The sequence below is a fragment of the Ictalurus punctatus genome, chromosome 10 (assembly GCF_001660625.3).
Source record: "Ictalurus punctatus breed USDA103 chromosome 10, Coco_2.0, whole genome shotgun sequence".
In the NCBI taxonomy this organism is placed as follows: domain Eukaryota; kingdom Metazoa; phylum Chordata; class Actinopteri; order Siluriformes; family Ictaluridae; genus Ictalurus; species Ictalurus punctatus.
In genome coordinates this window covers 11,099,452-11,107,098 of record NC_030425.2, presented here as the reverse complement: position 1 = coordinate 11,107,098, position 7,647 = coordinate 11,099,452, and the positions used below count along the sequence as shown (strand labels likewise).

Sequence of the window (7,647 nt, the reverse complement as noted above, 5' to 3'; positions counted from 1 at the left end):
ACCATAGCAACAAGTGCAACATTCCTATCGCAGTTGATGCAGCACCGGTTTATATGCTTTCTGAAGTTTGTATCAGATATACGGATGCTCCTCTGCATGAAATGTGCATGCAGAAGATGCTAGTATAATGAGGTAGAACAATTGCTTTGTGTCCTCTAGAGAATCAAGCTGGAGACAGTGTCTAACTCATAAACAAGGGGAGGTTAAAAAGGAGACCTTAAATCATAGAGAGGACCAAGCTGCAGAATCTGATTATTTCTGTCACTATGGACTAATGGGGACTGGAGAATACTACCTCTGAGAATGAGCAACTGGGTCTCAAGCTGCATGTGGCTGTATGTGAAATCCAGCTAGTGCTCACTTGGCCCTATGACTGGAACATGCTGTTTTTGGGGAACTTCTTGCATGGGTGGAAGTGTTGAACCTTTTTAGGCGTGGAAAATACATTTGGATTCAGAGCTTCATTGTCTTTCTTCCACTGTTTCCTGACAGGGTTGTGAGCCTTCCTGACTCTTCAAGTAAGACTTCTCCCACTGATGGATCAAGTCCTCAATCAGTCCCACCTACAGAGCGACGCAAACAAAACGGTAGGAAAACTATCAAGATCAACCCATAGACTCATCTTTTCTCATCCCCTTCGAGGCTTAATTACCCCATGAAGATGGTAGGATGGGGCAGTGCTTCCCATTCTCCTTCATTCTGAAGGAGATAGTCAAGCATGGGAATAGTTTTTTTTGTCTGTGCTTTGAGTAAAGAACAGAAGGCGGAGTGAAACATGAAAGTGAATGCACAATGAGAAAATGAATGAAAAAGCCTATACAGAGACAGTAGAAAAAGAAAAGCGTTGAAATTGAAGGGGGCGAGAGAAAAAGAGAACAATGAACAGAGGAGGAAAAGCTAATGCAGCAGAAAGAGAGTGTGAGCAAGGTTAGACGGCCTGTTTACCAGTGCCATCAGGATACAGCCCAAGACACTGTTTTGAGAGCTTCTTTCCCCTGGACACTGATATAAATTTGACACAAGAGTGGACTCAACAGTCAATTCACCTCCTAAATGCACTCCTTCTTCCTCTTCTGAGAGTGGTCTCACACACACACTAGCACCAGGCTCTAAGTGAACAACCATTAGGTCTTCTATTAATGTACAGCTCTCATCTCTGCTGTGTTTCTATGTGTGTGTCTGAGGGAGCTTGACAGAGGAAAGGAACAAGAAAAAGCACCAACCAGCAGAGGGCGGGGCTTCACAAGGCTCCGGCCAAAACATTTTCAGAGCTGGCCCGGAGGCCACTTCTCTGATTTGAGAATTGTCAAAATGCCCATCAAAGCCACCAGCGTCTGTCAGAGCTGGAGCCAAAACACAAGGTCTGTACAGCTCAAGAACACAGGCTGTACCCGCTACAAACCTAATGCATTATTCACCCCTGCTGATGGGATGCCTGCTCTCAAAACCCATCTCAGTTTTTCTGGCAATATTTTCCGCGTACTCAACTGCTTTGATTTGGTAGTTCCCGTTTTTTTGTGAAGCCTTGATTATTTTTATCTCTGGACTCCATCTATGGGCACTGCTGCATGAAAGCGCCAGCCATGCATCACTTTCACTCTTTTAAGAGACAAGGCCAAAAAAAAAAAAAAATGAAGGTGGCTCATCCCAGGGGTGTGTTACTCGCAGTTATTTCTCCTGCTCATGGATGCTCATTGCACTAATTTCAGGCTGATGGACCAGGCAGCCTGAGAATCTGCATGCTATGGCTCAGCAAAGCAAACAGACAGTTCGGTGTAGGCCACAGCATGTCAAAACGCAGCCTTTGTGTTTGTCAGCTAAAGACCTTTTGATTTAGCTTCCCACGAATACAGTCGTGGATGAGGAGAAATCAACCCTCACTCCCGTTTTATTTCTGCACAGGCAGTGTTTCTAAGCTTCATAAATTTCCCATGCTCTCAGCCTACGGTTCCATAAAGCAAGGGTGGCCACTACTAGGAAAGTATATGAAGCGGTTTGATCGCTGATTAGAAATTTCTATGATGTAGAGATAAATTAATTCATGATCTTTCATGATCCATGAAGTTTATGAGGTGGATTGTGCTTTAGCTTTCAATGGCCCTTATGCTATAGAAAGGTCAAGCTCATAAGAAAGTTGAAGAATATCAGTGAATATATGCATAAGCTTGGAGCCATGAATTCTGATGTTAAAGGAATACTCCAGCAATTTTCCGTTAGACTTTTATCCACCACATCTGCAGCGTATGGGATTACAATAGACAACGATTTCAGCACAGTTCCCTGTTCTGAGAAGTTTGAAGACTGAAGATGAATTCTTCAGTCAAATATATGTGTAAATTAATAAAGCCCTACAGCTGTATAATTCTGTATAATCCTTTCATAGATGGAACTTCTTTTTAGATGGAAGACGTTCTGGTGATGTGTTGACGCTGAAGACCCTGGTTTTCCATCTGGATACTGCAAAATCTTCAGGAAAAACAAGTACTTGGAATTTTTGCTATAGTCTTAGATAACAATCTACAGAAGATCAACTTGGGTAAGACATTATCTCATACCTGTTTCATCATAAAATCTTTATTGTTCGAGTGTAATGGTAGTATTAAAATGTGCATGACATTGTCACATAGATGTGGTGGTCTTAGATTAATACGAGTCTCCAGTGTCAGTGTAATGTACAGTACGTTTTCCACCACAACAATATATTCAGGATAGAGGACTTTGCGCCAGTCAAGAGACTGGTGAAGGAACAGCTCTATATTGCTATAACAAGTGATAACAGGAATGAACTTGTCTCATGGACGTTCCACAGCATTAAATATAGCATAAAAGTTTAAAATTATATTTGTCATTGCGGACAAACTGCTGTAATTTAAGAGAAATGAAATACTTTGGGAAATGCTGTTATTGAAAAATAATCAACTTTGGTTAACTCCGCTTCATGTCAAGCCACATTACACCAGTCCTGAAGTGTTTTATTCCTTACATAACACGTAGTGCCTACTACATAATAAGCTTCATGGTTGATAACTGAACAGTAAGCCAGGACTTAACTGGGGTAACTGTCAAAGAACACACCGCTTATATTCCTGGTTTGTTAAATAAGCTGTGTGTGCAAAAATTTTGCAAGCTCATTCAGAGCCAAAGATATTATTTAGATTTTAGTTCCATTTTTTGCCAACAATATAAGTTGAATAATATAAGCATTTAAATGCAGCTTTTTATGAGGCGTAAGCTATCTGTTGATGGGCTGTAATGGTCAGAAATCCTGATTGTGTATCAAAAATATATAATGGCAAAATAACAAATGGCTTGGTTGCTTAGCTAAATAGCAAATATATTCATCTGTTCACAAGAAAGGCTGTTTATGCTATTCAGTAATAATCATGCAGTGAGACAATGTTTATGAGCTGATTAGTGAAAAAAAGACACACAGCCTTCGTTCCTGAAATGTGATCACAGTCTGTTCATGTGCCCAGTCCCTCATTGCTCTTTTCAGTATTTAAACCATGGCTGATCTCTGGTTAGATTTGTCCCTGCCCTTTTGGCTCTGTTAGCTCTGGTATTACATGATGTATGGGACATCTCTGTAGTAAATGTGGCCTGCTTGTCGAGGAGTGTGTGTCTGTATGTGATTGTGTCGGAGCCTGGTGGGGTGATTAATAAGACCCATCAGTAACTCTTGGCTGTGGCTAGGAGCAACTGGCCCACTGATGCACTGGCTATGAGTGTGTGAGTGTCAGCTCGCCAGGCTCAGCACTATTCATCACCATCACGACACAGACACCGCAGGGCCCCTGGGAGCCCAGCCCAAAGCCAACACACCCAATCAGGTCTGCAGTGTGATTAAGATACTAAACACTGCCCAAAAGCTAACTTGTCAGCGTCTGTAGGTTCCTGAGCAGAACTTAATTGTTAAGTTGTCAAAACTAACAGCGTCTCGTGGCTATTGTGTAAACCTTCTAACTGCTTCCATACAGACAAACAGGATTCCATGCTAAACTTAATCACCTCTGTCACAACCTGCAAACTGCTTTCACATCCATGCTTAACACTATGAGCAGCACTAAAGATTAGCACATTTGTACCTCCTTACTGCTAATCAGCAGTCCCTGACAAACCAAGCTGGCTGTCGGGACATCAGACACTGTCGAGCATCAGTGGCTGATTGCCGGCTGTAGATTTTGTGTTAGGACTGTGTGAGAATGCTGAAATGGAGTCCAGCACTGGCAGTAGATGGATCTCTCTGTTCAGCCAAGCAAATCAGAAGTGGAATGGAGATACTTCAGCAATGTTCTGATTGAAAGGCAGCTTCAGAGCGATGCTGCATTTGTGGTCATTTGTGAAGTCCTTATTGTGACCAAATCACAAGTACCTTTCTCAGACAAACTAATCCCGTAATTCTGTTTGTCAGACCAAAATTCTATTAACGTTTTGGCAAGATGAAAGTAAAAACTGCTCATTCATGCTCAATTTTCCAGTCAGCCAATCAGGTAGCAGCAGCATGATACATAAAATCATGTAAATACAGGTCACATCAAACTCAGTGGGTTTGTCTCAACTAGCTTAAGCACCCTGGCTCACTACACATTGGGACATTGATAACCGGTGACATGGCTACGTACTTACATTGTAAAACATCAGCAAAAAATTAAACACTTAAAAATAATTACATTTTATATGTCACATAAATTTGTTAGCATCAGCACACGTTTTTCTGTCATAATATGTCAAGCAAGCTCATAGGCAAGCATTAAACACTTAAATGTCGTTAGACTCAACCAAACTGTATATAGAATGTCAAATAAAGTTAAACATCGCTAAAGTACGCAATCATTTGAGATAACAAGCTACTTACATTTCTACACGGAAGATGGCCGAAGGCTCGTCCCACGTTTTTTTTGAGCTGAGAGGCTTCAGAAAATATGACGTCATTTCCAGTAAAATAACATAGTGAGCATCAATGCTCCCTGGTTTTTGTGGTGCATTGTGGGATTTTTTTTAGGGAGTGAACGTTCCAGTCCACTGGAAGGATTTTGCGATTGAGACATCCCTTAAAATGGCCGCCTCCCCGATCAGTGCTCTGACTAGTGAACCAAGGAACTGGTTGAGACACACCCAGTGATTTTGACTGATTTTCACATACAACAGTCTCTAGAGCTTACACAAAACAGAGTGAAACAAACAATCAAATAAAAAACAAACATCCAGCAGCAGTTCTGCAGGAGGAAATGTCTTGTTGATGAGAAAGGTCAGAGGAGAATGGTCAGACTGATTTTAGCTGACAGGAACACCACAGAGACTCAAATAACCACTCTTTACAACCATTGTTTACAAGCATCTCAAAAAGCACAACATGTCAAACTTTGAGACAGATGGATAACAAAAGCAGAAGACCACATCAGGTTCCACTCATGTCAGCCATGAACAGATAAATCTGATATTACAGCAGGCATAGATCTGAAAAAACACTTGGTCTTTTTTCCAATCTTCAACTGTGTAGTTTTACTGAGTCTGTGCTCATTGTAGCCTCAGATTCCTGTTCTTTGCTGACAGAAGTGCAACCCAATTTAGTCTTCTTCAGTGAAATGGAAAGGGATAGGCTCTGGATCCATGGTGATGCTGATCAGGATAAAGCAGTTACCAAAATGAACGAATAATGTGTGTTTATAGATTGTAAGAAGCTGTTGCATGCTTAAAGATTACTAATGTAACAGAACCTCACAGCTAGTGTAGCTAGCTTAGCTAGGTTTATTGATCCACATTCACAATGCTTGCCAGCTCTCTTGAATGAAGCACATCTAGTATTCCATTTCCAAAACTCATTTTCAACTCATGCTCAACATTTCAAAATCTTAGTCACTATACTTACTATTTTGCTACTGTGTATTTATTTATTTATTTATTTATTTTTAAAAAATGGAATACATAATACTGCCACCATCAGGTGTGGAGAGTTAACTCATTTCATGCTGGCATATGTGCATCAGCTATGGTCTTTGTGCATTTCATCGATGTCAACTTAGTGTGTCACAGGTATTGAAATGTCTCTTGAATATTTGCATACTGCATGCAGGACATAAAAGTTAAACAAGATGAAGAACTCTTAAAGAACTCCTAAACTCCATCTTAAAATACAGACAGTATTCCCGGCATGTCAAACATAGTTCTACATCAAAGAAAAACTTATTTACGCCCGTTCATGCATTTTAAAGCAAGATTCTTCCATCACAGCTGACACAATCCATCTTCATCATATTGAGTTCAGCACTCAATATTCTTTAGTAGTCTCTCACTCAAGCTGTAGGGTCAGTGAAAAGCAACTAGGCTTGCTAGCCAAAAAAAAAAAAAAGTTTCCATGTTTCCTGGCCATTTGAAAGCAACAATATGCAGCAGTTTGTTTTCTTGCTTGGGAGAAAATGCTTTATTTCCTGCTCTAAATATCGAGTTCAAATGCCAGAGCTACGTTAATAAGCAAGAGAAAATAATTTGGACCGAATAGAAATATTAAATAGCCTACGGCCTTATCTGACAGGCTTGCCATTTGAAAGTTCAGAAGCTTGAGGCAGTTGTAACAGGGGTGGCAGTCATGCAAAAAGGAACGTCCACCACACACACACACACACACACACACACGAATGACAAAGTGCATGAAAAACAAAAAGTGTGTGTTTGAGGGCACATGTGGCATTAGCACACACTTGATGTCACCCCCCCCCCCCCACCTTTCTGCCTCTGTTTACCTTTTGCATTGCATTCCACACACGTTCCTGATCAGTCCGCTTGCCTTCAAGGGTGTCCATGGTGTCTGCTATTAGAGCCTGCAGCTGTGGGGCGGAGATAAAGACTATCAGAGCACAATTCACATGCCTGCCATAACTTCTCTAAATACAGCACCTTAAAGGCTAATTAAAAAATCATTTGTCGGCAGCTGATTTTTATAACTCATTCCTCATACAATGAGCACTGCCATGTCGATCCCTTCAGTTGCTGCCAGGACAGAGGGAGAAAGATGAGGGGGAGGGCATTTTTCTCACAAGGTTTGAGGGCCAGACAACACAGACAAATTGACAAACACTACTCGTCCATCACAGCGCCCAGGAGGAAGTCATATACATGAGGCCTGCTGAGCTCCATTTGTCTGCCGCGATGGGATGGACAGATTGCAGCGGGAGAGGTAGGGAAAAGTGGTGAATAACAGGAAAAGGAAGCGGCTCCTCTAGGCTCTGTTTTGTTTTTTTGTTTTTTTTATAGTTTTTATTTATTTTTTTTATTAACATTTCGGCTTGCCCTGTGCCACGTTAAAGAGAGAAAACCATCTTCTCCAGCAGCACTCAAAACAAAGTGCCCTGCGTTCTGAATTATTAAGACTCCAGAGAGGAAGACAGAGAACATTAAGCTGCTTATTTTGGATTTCAGCTGGTCAGCTATAGATATCCAGAGCGTGCACAGGGTGCACTGAGCATCTCCGGCAACAATATAAAAGCTAAGGAAGAAAATCGGCTCCGGTGTTGTTGTACTCCTTGTCCAAATTATTCTCCTTCAGATTAAAGTGTTTATGGATAGTAGGCGCCAATATGGCGGTGCTTGTATATGCTAGTTCTGTCTCTCTGCTCTGTTTAAATAGAGTCTTTTCTAATTTTCCAGTAC

The 7,647-nt window shown here is 41.2% G+C and overlaps 1 pseudogene; it reads right to left on the bottom strand.

Moving 5' to 3' along the window:
* Positions 1–461: 461 nt before the first annotated feature.
* Positions 462–7,647, bottom strand: part of LOC128633726 (spermatogenesis-associated protein 16-like) — a 48,372-nt pseudogene continuing 41,186 nt past the window's right edge.